Genomic DNA, 15,139 nt, shown 5'->3' on the forward strand with positions numbered 1-15,139 from the left:
GGCCTTAATGAGATTATCGTCACCCATCTTGTTTTCCATTTTTGATTCTACCTTTGCTGTTTTTTTGACCTTACAATTTAACCATGTTATTATAATGGGCAAAATAAAATAAAACACTAAGCATTGTTCCATAATTTTGAAATCCACCGGATTATTTTTATGAGTTGAGTGGGTTCACGTATTTAGAATTGAAAAGGAGTGAAATGAATGCATTTATTTAGATAACTTTTTAGTGAGGTTCTCTGTTTTTATTCCATGTTTCAGATAGAGCACTATGAAGAGCAGATTTGAAAGTGGTGCAAGCAAGAGACAGCAAAAACAACAGAGTGAAGCAGCAGCTAAGAGCTCAAAGCCAATAACTTCATTTCTCAAACCCTTGGAAAACACATCTTACCCAACAAACAGTGCTACTGATAAAACTCTGCAACTGCAATGGGTGATATTTCAATGCCAATACCTGAACATGAGGCCAGTAGTCAAGAAGGAAATGTGACAACAGTAACAGATGCAGCAGAAGAGCCTGTGTGCGATCAAGACACTCAAGAGGAACGTGTAGATCTTATGCAGCAAGAGCAATTCATGAGTACTACAGGTTTGACTGTGACTGACATTGGAATTATTGACAAGAGCAATGCTGCCCAAATGCAATCTTTTCTTCAAATTACACCTCTGACCTGATATAACACGGGTTCGCATACAATGTGGTAAAGCAGCGCTCTGGGGGGGTGGGGCAGTACGCTCTGGCAGATCAGCCTGTCAGTGGGTCTGGCTCTGACACCTGTTCTGAGAGGCATGTTAAGGGTGCCAGGCCAGAGCCGAGGGGTGGATAAGGGGCAGAAGGTCTTGGGGAGTAGTCAGGGGACAGGGAGCAAGGGGGGTTGGATGGTTCAGAGGTTCTGGAGGCAGGGCGGTCAGGGGATGGGGAATGGGGGCCTGTCGGGGCTGGGGTGTGGATAGGGGTTGGGGCAGTCAGAGGACAAGGAGCAGGGGGTCTTAGATAGGGGGTGGGGTCTTGGTAGAGGTGGTTGGGGCGGGGGGTCTCTGGAGGGGGTAGTCAGGGGACAAGGAGCAGGGGGGTTGAATGGGTCCGGGATTCTGAGGGGTCAGTCAGGGGGTGGGAAGTAGGTGGGGGCAGATAGGGGGCAGAGCCAGGCTGTTTGGGGAGGCACAGCCTTCCCTACCCGGCCCTCCATACAATTTTGAACCCTGATGTGGCCCTCGGGCCAAAAATTTTGCCCACCCATGCATTAGGCGTTCTCATCTCTCCCGCCTATTTTAATCTCGTTTCTAAATTGTGTGCAGTATTGGCTAAACTTAAGTTGTCTCGCTAGTTGTATTTTGGAAACATTGTAACTGTGCGCTGATACTTTCTAAACAAAACAAAAAGATTGTTTCCATTAATACAGTATTAAAATATCATTGACATGATGGCAAGTAGTTCACAGCTATGGAAACGAAAGGCATGGACAGTCAAAGAAAAATGGAAAGCTTTGGCCAGACTGAAATCAGGAATGAGCCAAGCAAAGGTCTCAAAAGAACTAGGTGTGGGGGAATCAATATTAAGAGGGTGGATCAAAATTACGATCAATGCTAGTTGAACTGGATGAAAGTGAAGGCCTGGAAAGGAAGTACCTAAAAATTGCCCAGGATAACCAACTAGATAAATACTGCTCTATGTGGTTTACCCAAGAACGCTCTGACGGCACACTAATTTCTGGTGACATTATAAGGAAACAAGCGGAGAAATTGAAGAAGGATCTCGATTTTAGATGCTCGGGCGAGGATGCTTCTGCCCATCAAGGTAACAAATTTAAAGCTGGTAGTGGTTGGCTTAATCGTTTTAAAAAACGTCATGGCATTTGGCAAGTATCAGAGGGGTAGCCGTGTTAACCTGGATCTGTAAAAAGCAACAAAGAGTCCTGTGGCACCTTATAGACTAACAGACATATTGGAGCATAAGCTTTTGTGGGTGAATACCCACTTCGTTAGATGCCTGTAATGGAAATTTCCAGAGCTAGGTATAAATATGCAGGCAAGAATCAGTCTAGAGATAACGAGGTTAGTTCAATCAGGGAGGATGAGGCCCTCTTCTAGCAGTTGAGTATGAACACCAAGGGAGGAGAAACTGCTTTTGTAGTTGGCTAGCCATTCACAGTCTTTGTTTAATCCTGAGCTGATGGTGTAAATAAAATTGTTGAGGACAACAGTAGCATAATGGATGTAATCAAGAAATTGAATCTGCTGGATGTATTTAACTTAGGTGAGACAGCCTGGCTAGGAATCACTCTGTCGATGATAGAGAAATGTTGGCATTGTGTCTCAAAAGTGCTTTTGTCACTGAAAGCGACGACAACCAAGATGAGGAAGAAGATGAAGATGAGAACAACTTTGAAGGTTTTACGGAAGAAGAGGCCATGGAGGCAGAACGAGTCTACAGGGAACTTATGGCTCAAAGTGGGATAGCTGATGTTCAAGAATGGATGGAGGTGGATGCTATGTGTCCAACCTATTGAATGACTTACAGATGTAGATATAATTCATAATGATGCCCCTCAAACCACCTTGTGCCTCAGAAAATGTGTCTAACCTTGAGGATAGTGACAAAGAACCCTTGGAGCCACCGCCCAAAGCTGCTGATGCGGTTGTAGGGTTAGAGATTGGTCTTAAGTGGCTAGAAAGCCAAGATGTGGATAGACTGCAAATACTGCAGTTAAAATCCATAATTGACCTGGTGAAGAAGGCGGCTCGCAGTAGCATGAAGCAACAAAGTACATCTCTACCCCAATATAACGTGTCCCGATATAACACGAATTCGGATATAACGTAAAGCAGTGCTTCAGCGGGGCAGGGCTGCGCACTCCGGTGGATCAAAGCAAGTTCGATATAACGCGGTTTCACCTATAACGCGGTAAGATTTTTTGGCTCCTGAGGACAGCGTTATATCGAGGTAGAGGTGTATAATGATTTTTGTTTTAATTAAAAAAATGTTAAGGGGTGCATCTTAAATAAGAAAGCATCTTGTACCCCAAAAAAGTTTTCAAACTACAGTGTATTTAATAGTTAACAGTTCATATTACGTAACAATCTACATATCACATAGTTGGCTAAGTGACAAAGTGGCCCATGCTCCTATTTGCTAACATACCAAAATTCTTTTTTACAACAGTTTGTAAGGATGTGTAATTAAAAGCATTTTCTGATATTTTATGTGAATTTTGCATTTTCCTAAGCATTACACGTGGACCAAACGATTGATGTATGATGAAACCTAGCCTACATGGTTGCATTTAGCAATGTTTAGTACCTGTGTAGTTAATACACTGTATCTTTTAAGTAAGCTTATAAAATAATTGTTGTAATTAAAGAAAGGAGATACAATTTAACCATTGAAGAACAGATTTATTTACTGCATACACCGTGTTAGTTCTAACAAAAATGATTTGCTGAGTATTAACTACGGAAATGCTCGAGACCAAAGATTTTTTGGCTCCCGAGGACAGCGTTATATCGGGGTAGAGGTGTAGTTGTTTTGAAATTACAAGTAACATTCCATAAGATGCTGATAATTATGCTTTCCCTACTCATATGCTGACAAAAACTCTTCCAATGGTGAGACCTTCACAAGAGACTGGTTATGTTGGAGTACAGAAAAACAATCTCTGTACTGTGCACCCTGCTTCATTTTGAACAAAAGTGCTGCAAATGCATCAGTTCTCTCTGATCAATCAGGATGGAGCATCAACAGAGGTTGGAGGAAGTTGAAAGACTGAATGCCATCACATGAGAGTTCAATGTCACACAAAGAAAACTATGTTGCATGGAAATCAGCCAGTAGGGCAGCATCAGCTGGAAGTTCAGTTGAGTATTTACTCTTGACTGAACTCTCTATAGAAACTAATAACTGGAAGAAACTTCTTGAGCGCATCCTAAATGTCATCCTTTTTTTTTTTTTCTGAGCAGGGATTGGCTTTCTTTGGTTCCAATCAACATATTGATGATTGTGCAAATGGAAACTTTCTAGGCATAGTTCAAATATGACCCACTTTTATCAGAGCATGTTAAACGTGTTCAAGAATTGCAAGAGAGTCAAAAGCACATGCAAGTCCATTATCTACTCTCCGCACGCATACAAAATGAGTTTATTGAGCTGTGTGTATCATTCCTACAAACAACAATTCTTGATGAGATTTGAAATGCTAAGTATTTTTCAATCATTGTTGATGCCACTCCAGATTGTTCTCACAGGGAACATACTACTATGGTTATTTGATATGTTAAGGTTGTAGACAGCTCAAAATTTTCACTTGAAGAAAGGTTTATTTTGTTTGATAATTTCACAAGAAAAACTGGAAAATAAATTGCTGCTCGAGTACTAGCAATTCTAGAAGGTCAGATTTTTCAAGTCTACATTGGTCAAGCCTATGGATCTAATATGTCTGGGAAGTACAAAAGTGTACAAGCAGTTCTGCTTGAGCATAATTCAAACTGTATTTTCTCCAGCTGTGGAAACCACACACTAAATCTTGTAGGTATTGACTGTGCTGAATCATGCAAGGAGACACTTACTTTAGAACTGTTCAGCAAATGTACAATCTTTTCAGTAGTAGTACATAAAGGTAGGAAATTGTGAAGCAATATCTTTCTGTTTCACTGCATGGGATGTCCAAAACTAGATGGTCTGCAGGGATTGATGGTGTTCAACCAGTTCCGCAGCATTTGAGTTCAGTGAGAAAGGCTTTAAATGAGCTTGAATCTCTCAATCTCACTGCACAGGCTCAAACTGAACTTCAGTCTATTCAGAAGCACATGTCCAAATTTGAATGCATTCTGATGTCATCTTTGTGGATGAAGTTACTTACAATGATCCACCAAACTAATCTGGTAATTGAAGAACACAATGCTACACTTGATGTTGAGAGGGATAACACTGATAGTCTTATCGATGACATTCAACAGTTTCATGAACAGTGGGATGCGATCCTGATTGACGCCAAATTAGTAGTACAGAATATTGGCATTTCATCTGAGTTCTCCACCAATCGCAACTTACCTGCTGAATCTGAAGCCGAGCAGCATTATAGGGTCAATGTCTTCCTTGTCATCATTGACTCTATTCAATCAGGTCTTACACGTTGATTTGAGTCACTGCAACTAATTTGTACCCTTTTTGGGTTTCTTTGGCAGTTCAACAGACAGAGTAATGAAGATCTACTTTCTGCAGCTGAACAATTTCAACAACGGTACAACAAAGAAATCTCAAAAGATCTCAGTGATGAGGTCATCTTCCTCAATGGCATTCACAAATGTGTTCATTAGACCTTGGAATTTTATTATGCTTTTTACTTATTTTTCTGAAAAGTGGTTTGAGGACAGTCTACATTTAAACTGAGTTAATTTAATAATGTACCTGTTGTAAGGTGAAAAGACAATTAAGTTTGGACTTTTTCTACATGAAGAAAGCTAAATTGCCAACACCAAGTACATCAGGAACTGAACCTGACTCATCTGGAGTTCAGAATTATGTTAACAGCAGCAACGAGAGTTACACTGATACTTTGGATTCCAATTCAAACGCTCTTACAGAGGCTAGTGCAGCTTTCAATAAAAGAGACCCTTACTTTGGACCGGATTCAGCTTTAGAATATATTGAGGAAGGCCCATATCAGCCAATTATTGATTTTCCGGCCAGTGCCAGTGGGAATAAAACCAGAAAATTCAGGCAAGAGTGGTATACTGAGTATAAATGGCTTGAATACAGTGTCTGTGATGACAAAGTTTTCTGTTTTTATTGTTGAGCATTTGGCAATGGGCGAAACAGTGAACTGGCATTTCAAATTACTGGTTTTAAAACATGGAAGAAAGCAAATGAAAGATTTTGTGAACATTCAGAGTGTGAATCTCATCTAGAAGCTGTTGCTAAATGGAAGGATAGGCTGCAAACCTGGAAAACATGGAGTGTTGCATCCGAGCTTGACAGTCAACAAACAAACAAACAAAAAACAACCAGTGGAGGACAACCAAGCATATTTAGAAACTATAATAGTACTTTATTTTGCGCTCGCCAGGGTATACCTTTGAGGGAACATGATGAGGAACTGGATTCCACAGATCAAGGCAATTTGCAAGAATTGATTAAACTGCGTAGTAACTGATTCAGTAATTTATGGCAAACTAACAGAAGTACTTCACCTACCTACAAAGCTCGTGTCAAATGAAATAATTGAGATTATGGCTTCACAAGTGCTAGATTCAATTATAACTGAAGTCAAAGAAGCTGGAGTGTTTTCCATCATTGCAGATGAAACAATGGATCTGTCAACACATGAACAAGTTGCTCTCCTAGTGCATTACGTAAACCAGTCATTTGAAATACAAAAGTGGTTTATTGTCTTCTACAAGACACTGCAAGTGAATGGTGCTTCGCTTGCCACCCTGATCAAGAGTACACCATCAGCCTTGGGACTTGATGTTTCAGCTCTAAGAGGTCAATGCTATAATGGAGCCACCAGGATGGGAGGGTCTTATGAAGGTGTGGCCACACAGATACTTAATGAAAATCCTCTAGCTTACTATGTTCACTGCTCCACTCATATATTAAATCTGTATGTAGCGGACATGGTTTCCTGCATTCCAGTTGTCCAAAATGCTTTCGGAATTCACGCTCCACAAAATTTTCATTGAAGTAAACTCAAAGCAACATGCTGTCTTTGAAAAAATGTCAGAAAATATTTTTTCGGGGAGGGGGGCATCTACTCTTAAATCACTCAGTGACACTCATTGCAACTGTCATGTTGAGATTATCATCAGCTGTTTTGGAAATTTTTGATGAAAAGATTGAAGCTCTGAATGAAATTGCAGGTGGGAGTTCGACAGCTGAAGCTTCTCTACTTCTCAGAAATGTGCAAGACTTCACTTTTCTGTACTGGATGTTTTTTATGTGGAAAGTGCTAATGGAAACAAACTACTTGGTGATGGTTTTGCATCCCAAACCTTTAATCATGTTAATGAACTGTGGCAGGAAAATGGTTATCCTGACCCTGGTGTGCCTCACAAAGGGGTTATTTCCCCAAAACTGGGAAGAGGGGAAAAGTCCTGTTTGAGAAACCTGAGGCCTATTATAGGAGTGAAATATTGTACAGAACTCTGGATCCCTTATTAAGGAGGTAGAAGACTGATTTTCCAAGAACTATCTGTTCATTTTCAAGTCCCTTGCAGACAGTCTCTCATCTGAAAACCCATCAGATGAAAGTGTAGGTGCTATTCCCACCACTTACAGTATCAAGATGATCTGAACTCTGAAATAACAATTTTTTTCCCACATGTTCAAAATTAGCAATACTGACGAGTGTAATGAAGAAGAGGAGCCCACCCAGCTTGAAAAAAGATGGCAATTCTTTTGTGAAATAGCACTGCGTGATGTCCTTCGACATCTGTCAAAACGCTACATGCTTTACTTAACTATCCCAGTGATTACAGCATCGGCTGAGAGAAGCTTTTCTTCCTTGTGGCAACTTAAAACTTACCTGAGGAATACAATGACAGATGCTCATGATTCTAACCTGGCAATACTACAGATTGAAGGAGGACAAGCTGTTAACATATTGGCTGTTATTACGAGGTTCACAAGCAGAAAGGACCAACACCTACAATTCTTTTGACAAGGTAAAGTCATTATTTTTTGCAGCATTTACATTTGTTATTGCTTAACAGTTAGTTGTTACAAAAGGTATAGTCATGCATGGATAGACAGTCAGGAGAACAATACCCGCTGTGAAAAATACCCAGATTTGGGTTCTGTTTGGTAACAATAATAATTAAAAAAAAATTGTTGATGGTTTAAATTTCAGTCATTTCTTGGATACACCACTATCAAAAATAAAGATCATAGGTTTAGGGCATATTTTTGTTAAAACATTCCATATTGGAAGCCACAAGGTGGCATAAAGTTGCCCTGTTTCCTTTCTGATTAAGAACACCAGCTAGTCATCTCAATAATACTGTGGCGCTGTTGTTGCGCTGTGATTTTTGTTGTTGTTTAATGTTTAAATTACACTTGCAATGTTTAAAACAATGTTTAAATTACACTTGCCAGCGATGCACAGTAACAACTGCATTGTTGTTATGTTATCTAAAGTTGTTTATCTAATAATTTCTACCAGAGAGATTTGGGTAATTAAAACCCAACACATACTCGTGCCAACCTCTCCACAAAACATGTATTGGGTTTTTTTAAGTATGGGAAAAAAATGTTATTCTGCAAACACCATTACTTCACCCCAAACAATGTTTTTTATTAAAATATAGATGATTTTTAATCAAAACCTCACTTGGTTTGGTTGTAATAATAAAGCTGCATGTAGTTGTGTTGGGATTATATTTATTCACAAGATTAATTCTGACATTTTATCCTAAGGTAGCACATCAAAGAAGCAAATGATAGAATGCATTCTAATTTCTGGGAGTGCTTTTAAAAAAAAAAAAAAAAAAAAAAACCTCCAGTGTTAAATCCACCCGCATACGAATTGGCCTTAACGTTTAACTGTATATTAAGGCAACTTTCTTGTTAAGATTTTTAATGCACGTATGAATCATATGACCACAGTTTTCTAATGTGTAGCTCTCTTTTTAGAACTGTCTCCATCTGCTATTATAGTATCGTAAAACATGACATCAAAAATATGTCTAGAAATCAAAACACCTTTGTCTCTTGAGTACCTGCTCTGAACCTCGCTGCATATGACCAGAACCTTTCAATTGTGCCCCTCACTATCAGCAATTATGGGTCACCTCTGCACAGGGCCCTGCCCCTCCCCGAGAAGGGTATGACACTTCTCCGGGCACCCAAGGCAAGAGTCACCTTGGTGCCATCTATCTTCAGCACAAGATTCCTGCCTGTGCCAGTTGGGTGTTAGCTTCCTGACATGACCTGCCTGTCAGTCACTCAACCCTTCTCCTCTTGCCTACACCAGCCCTGCCTTTCCCTGCAGGTTGACAATAGATGCCCCCTAAACCGTGGGTGGCAGGTTTGTAGAAACTTTGGTGGTGCCCAGAACCCTCCCCCCAAAAACTCTGTCCCCCAAACTCCGCCCCCACCTGCCTAAGGCTCTGGGAAGGAGTTTGGAATGGGGGGAGGAGATCTGGGGTGCAGGCCCTGGGCTGGGGATTAGGGTGCAGGAGGGGTGCAGGCTCTGGGATGGAGTTTGGGTGCTGGGTGCAGGCTCCGGGCTGGGGAAGGGGGTGAGGGGTGCAGGCTCTGGGATGAAGTTTGGGTGTAGGCTCTGGGTTGGGGCAAGGGATGGGAGTGTAGGAGGGGGTGAGGGGTGCAGGCTCTGGGAGAGAGTTTGGGGGCAGGGATGAGGGCTGTAGGTCTGAGGATGAGGGGTTTGGGGTGTGGAGGGGGGCTCAGGGCTAGGGCAGAGGGTTGGGTTATGGGGTTCATGATGCAGGAGGGGGCTCAGGGCTGGGGCAGAGGATTAGGGTGCGGGGGGATGAGGGCACTGGCTGGGGCTGGGGATGAGGGGTTTGGGGCGTTGGAGAGGCTCAGGGCTAGGACGGAAGGGCAGGATAAGGGCAGCCTGCCTTGCCATTAGTGAATGGGGGACACTAGGACCCTGCGGCAGCAATTGATGCCGGGAGCTGGCAGAGCAGAGTCGAGGTGAGCGGGGACAGCAAGTAGGGGCCGGGGGACACTTGGGGGAGGCACGTGGGGGTGGCAGGCGTGGTTGGGGGAGAGACCCAGCCCCAAACATTGATGGAGCTGGGCCCTAAATATTGGTGGAGCCCAGGCACCACCAGTGTATATAACTTGCCGCCCCTGCCCTAAACCCCAATTCCCTTCAAAGTGTCCCCATGCGGTGTCCAGCCCGTGATCTCTGGATACCCTCAGAAATCCCAGATACTCTATTCCCAAAGGACCAGTGTACTCCACTTTACCAGTTTTACCTTAGATCACTGCACCTGTGTCACACCTAGCCCTTGAGTTCAATTATAATGAAACAAAGGAAATTTTAAGAATAGAGATGGAAATCAAAAGACGTGTGAGTAATGGAAACAAATGGTTACTACAAAATAATAAAATGCAAACTAGGGTGTACACTTATCAATAGTCACCTTTCCTAGCTAATAAAGTGGATTCTCACCCCAAAATTCAGGCTTTTGCAGTGTTCGCTAGCCCAAAGGAACGAGGACCCAGTCTTTCATGAAGCATCCCTCTCATCAAGGTACCTCTTCAGTAAATGGATACAGCATGTCTTTCTCCACCCTGTGATATACAGAATCAGGTTTTTTTTTGTCTTTATTCACAGACAGGGCAATCCCCTCGCTGACATATCGTTCCTTTTCACTTCAAAGTGGGTTGCATTGGTTATCATGTGTCTTTGATAGTTTTCCATTGACTTTTCCTGGTTGGTGCAAAGGTGAACAGTTGGCCAATGTGATGCTGGCAAACCAGGTGCCAGCTCATACTGAAGCCCCAGGCCAATTCACATTTGTATTAGTACAGTATAGCTCAAAGTGATTTGTTAAATGTATAAGTGTGTATTTGGTGTTTAAACTTCATGAAAACTAATGGGATGTTACTTGCATTGTGTTCACTTATCTGTATCCTGTTATAATGTAGTAGCAAACATTTACATTGTGTATACTCTGTAACTAAATAATCCACCAAATGAGAAAGAAGCCTTGTGGAATGCAGATGAAGAACTCTAACAGGAAAGAGCTAATTTCAAAGCAAGTGGTCATTTTGTATGACGGCAGGTCAAAGACTCAAAACGCATTCCTCACTTTGTCATCAAAGGAAAAGCCCACGTGGGTAATGACACTGTCAAATTGTTTTCTGTGAGAAGAAGCTATAAGTATGGATTCTGGGAAAGATCTCCATCTCTGGACTGTTTGGATTCTAACAGGGTAGAATAACTGAACAAGAAGATTGACTCTGGGGATCTCCATCTGGGAGCCTTGAAAAGACTTTTTTGGGAAACTAGCAGTTTATTACATCACTGCCACCATTTGGAATTATAAACTGTGACTCATCTGTGCATAAATTTTACCCACTTTAACATCTCAATAACTCATTTTCTTTTCATAGCTAGTAAACCTTTAGTTAGTTTACTATAGAATTGGCTACCACTGTTGTCTTTGGTGTAAGATCTAAAGTACCAATTGATTTGGGGTAAGTGGTCTCTTGAGGCTGGGAGCAACCTAAATGCGATATGATTTTTGGTTTGTGTCCTTTTATCACAAAATCCAGTTTGTGTGGGTGGCAAGATAGACTGGAGAGTCTAAAGGGATTGTGTGTGAGTCCATGGTGAGACTGGTATAGTGATCCAGGAGTTCACATTTGTCCCTGGCTTGGTGAAATCTAATTATAGAACACACCATCAATTTGGGGTATCTCTCTTGAGGTAGGGACTCATAGTTGTGAGCCACTCCAGACAGCATGACTACCAATACATTATGTAATCAGCTTGCCAGGGAGGGATGATAATTCCCTCCCCCTTGAAAAGGCCATCACCAAGACATATATTATTCCCTGGTGGCTCACTTTCACTCCAAGACTATATGTACATAATTTCCAGTATAGTTACATTATTCCTTATATATCACCCATACACACATCACAACGATTACAAGTATCAATATATTACAAGCTTGCAGCAGAGACCCCACATACAACCTATATAAATACCAAAGAAGTGGTGTATTAGGTGTTGTGAGTTTGTCAGGTCTCAGACAGAAGCTGCTTGTAAAGAACAGTGAACCTTTGCCAATTGGCACCAATGGGCCTCCATGTCATAAGGCCAAATAGTCCAGGTGGCCTTTTGGAAAAAGAGATTAGAAAAGCTGATTATACATGCATGTTTCAAACAATACTCTGGAACTGTTGCTTATAGCCTGCTCCCTGACATCCTCATTGCTCCAGTAGGAGCTGTTCTTCACACTGCAAGGATATGCTACATTCTGTTTAAGATTTATTAACATTTAAACTTATTCTGAGAGCAATAAGCTAAGTGAAAGACTTTGGTTTATTAAATGCTATATTAATAAATCTATGTACGTTACTGGACTATATCCTTTTGTTCTGTTTGTACAGCACCTAGCACAATGGGGTCCTGGTCTATGAGGGGGGCTCCTATGCACTGTGATACTACAAACAATAATAGGAGTTGAGACCTAGTGCTTGATTCCTTTCTACTTCCACTATATTTACAGCCATGTAACTCCAATAGGCTTGATTCTCATTTACACTAAGGCCCCTTTATACAACTCTTGTAGTGTAAAGTGGCCTGTCTATGCCCACATTAAGGCATATTTTGGAACAGTATAAAAAGGGCTTTATTGTAAATGAGAATCAGGCTCATTAACTCCCAATTAGGCCCTGATTCAGGAAACCATCCCTACTGAGATGCTTAACTTATTACATACTTTAGAACCAGTGAAGTCAAAATTGAGCATATGCTTATGTGCTTAACTCAATTAGGTCCTTACATAGGTATAGGGAGAGAATCTGGGCCTTGGGTCACTGACCTGCTATGTTTCGATGAAAGAGTAATGGTGTCATGCTCAAAATTACACTTATCTTTTGGTTCCCAGAGCACTTCCCAGCAGTCACGCTAGGGAATTTAAAAGAAAAGATGCTTTTGACAAATTTCTGGCAATTATAATTCATTTTTCCTTTCAGAGCCTACACTTTATATTTTAGAAATTGAAATAGCAAAATGTGTAAAATAAAATGTAATTGTGTAGTAAAAATATATTGGAGTAGCAGCAGAAAGTGAAATCCACCATGTGTTGTAGTTGAGTCTTCATGTTATTAAAGTGTTAAGGCCCTAATCTTGCTTCCACTAAAAGTGGCAAAACTCCCATTCACTCATCTCTGAGTTTGATTCTGCAGTGTTTTGCACGTTATGTAGTTATTTAGGTCCAGATCTTACCACTGACTCCATCTGGTCAGAGTGACCTGCTTGTGTTTAGTCAATCACAGGATAGGAACCTTCCCGCTCTACAAAATAGGTGTAAAATACTTTCCCAATATAAGAGTGGATAATTCTGATTCTGTAGTATTTTACACTCAGTTTGCACAGGTATAAATGACTACACAGTGTTTAAGACAATAGTAAGTCATGCCTAGTGATAGCAGGATTGGGCCCCAAGGCCATATCTACACTACAGAGTTAAGTCGACTCAAGTTACGCTATCATAAACAACTATAATTACATTGCTTGTGCATCTTCACACAATGCTCCTGGTGTCAGGGGAGTGTGTCTACAGTTGGTGTTGTAGCAAAAACAGAGAGAGAATTGCACCAGTGCTATCCTACGTGCACCTCATCACCTTCGGCCACTAGGAGTTCTGGGAATGAATCACCGTGCATGTTGGGTGCAGGCTCACTGTCCCATGATGCAGTTCTCTGTCCTGTTGTTCGATGGGCTTCCAACTACATTGCGTGCCGTTTTTCAACAGCCCCTATAAACTGTGCGCCCACCATCTCTGTCTGAAAGCATGGATCCTGCACCGCTCTCCAGTTTTTTGATAAGCGTTATGAACACAATGCAGTCATCATGCAGAATTTCATGTGCTTTGAATCTGAAAATGAATCTATAGTGCCTGCCCTGCTGTGTGCCATGGAAAGAAACAATTTCAGATTGCTTTTGGCATTCGCAGAGCAGCTGCACATCATGGACTGTTACTATTGGGTTTGGGAAACAAGCACTGAGTGGTGAGATTACATTATTTTGCAGGTATGGGATGATGAGCAGTGGCTGCAGAACTTCTGGATGCGCAAAACCCACCTTCATAGAACTGTGCGCGGAGCTCAGCCCTGCCCTCTGGTGCAAGGACACCAAAATAAGAGCTGCCCTCTCAGCGGAGAAGCGTGTGGCAATTGCTGTGTGGAAGCTGGCAATTCCAGACTGCTAGTGGTCAGTTGCAAATCAGTTTGGAGTTGGGAAGTCTACTGTTGGGGTTGCGGTCATGCAATGCAGGGTCAATAATTGCATCCTGCCAAGAAGGGCTGTGATTCTGAGCAATGTGTGGGAAATAGTGGACGTGCTTTGCTCCAGCACATTCTTCATACTTATCTCAGGGCTTTGTCCTGGTAGAGTCCCAGCAGCCAGACCAGAGAATCATCCAATCTCCTTCAACTCTAGCAAGGAACTGATCTCAGTCTAGCCTTGCAGCTCTTCTTATACTAGCCTGCTGGGCTCTGAGTGGTTGCTTCCCACACAGCTGCTCTAGGCAGCTTGGGGGACCTCTCTACTGCCCTTTTCTGGGGTGGGGCGTGGCAGGGCCACAAGGCCTCCAACAGGGGGTATCAGGTAGTCCAGGACAGGGTAGTCGATCCTGTCACAGCAGCATTTATATTTGTTCTGAACTGCTGTAATGCCCCTCAACTTTACCATGCTGAAATCACTAATCTGGCCTCCAAAGCCTTTTGAGAAAAAATATTTTTTTCCAATACTTTTTCTGGAATGTTACCACGTTGAAGGTTGATTGCATGCCAGACTTATTCTAAACCTCTTAAAAATTTTATCAAGCTGAGGTTTCTTTGTAAGGTATGGTCTCTTTACAGTGCATCTTTTGAACAAGGTTGTATATTTATTTGCTTTTCCTTACTACATTGGAAGTAGATAATACTTAGTCCTGCCATGAATGCAGGGGACTGGACCAGATGACCTGAGGTCCCTTCCAGTCCTATGATTCTAAGTAGCTTTCAAGCTGATTAAGGGATTACTCATTATGCATCTGAAGTGGGTTTTTTACCCATGAAAGCTTATGCCCAAATAAATCTGTTAGTCTTTAAGGTGCCACTGGACTCCTTGTTGTTTTTAAGGCATTACTGTTTCAAATACAAGTGCAATAATGCCCAAAGGTATCTACTTAATTTTGTTACTGTACAGTCCTGCCTAATATTGGCAGATATTTTCTCCACTCCAAAACAACAGGCATAGCAAAAGTGAATTGGACAAAGTGATATTGAAGGAAGCTGAAAGCCAATTAAATCAAAATTTATAAAAACAAATACATTAAAAATAATATATAGGTGACCTGTGTAACTCACTGCAACAATATAGCATTGAAGCCAAGAGCTTCTGAGGATTCAAAGAAATATTAGATTTAAAATTTATCTGGATGAGATACA

This window comes from Malaclemys terrapin, chromosome 2 (assembly GCF_027887155.1).
Source record: "Malaclemys terrapin pileata isolate rMalTer1 chromosome 2, rMalTer1.hap1, whole genome shotgun sequence".
Classification (NCBI taxonomy): domain Eukaryota; kingdom Metazoa; phylum Chordata; order Testudines; family Emydidae; genus Malaclemys; species Malaclemys terrapin.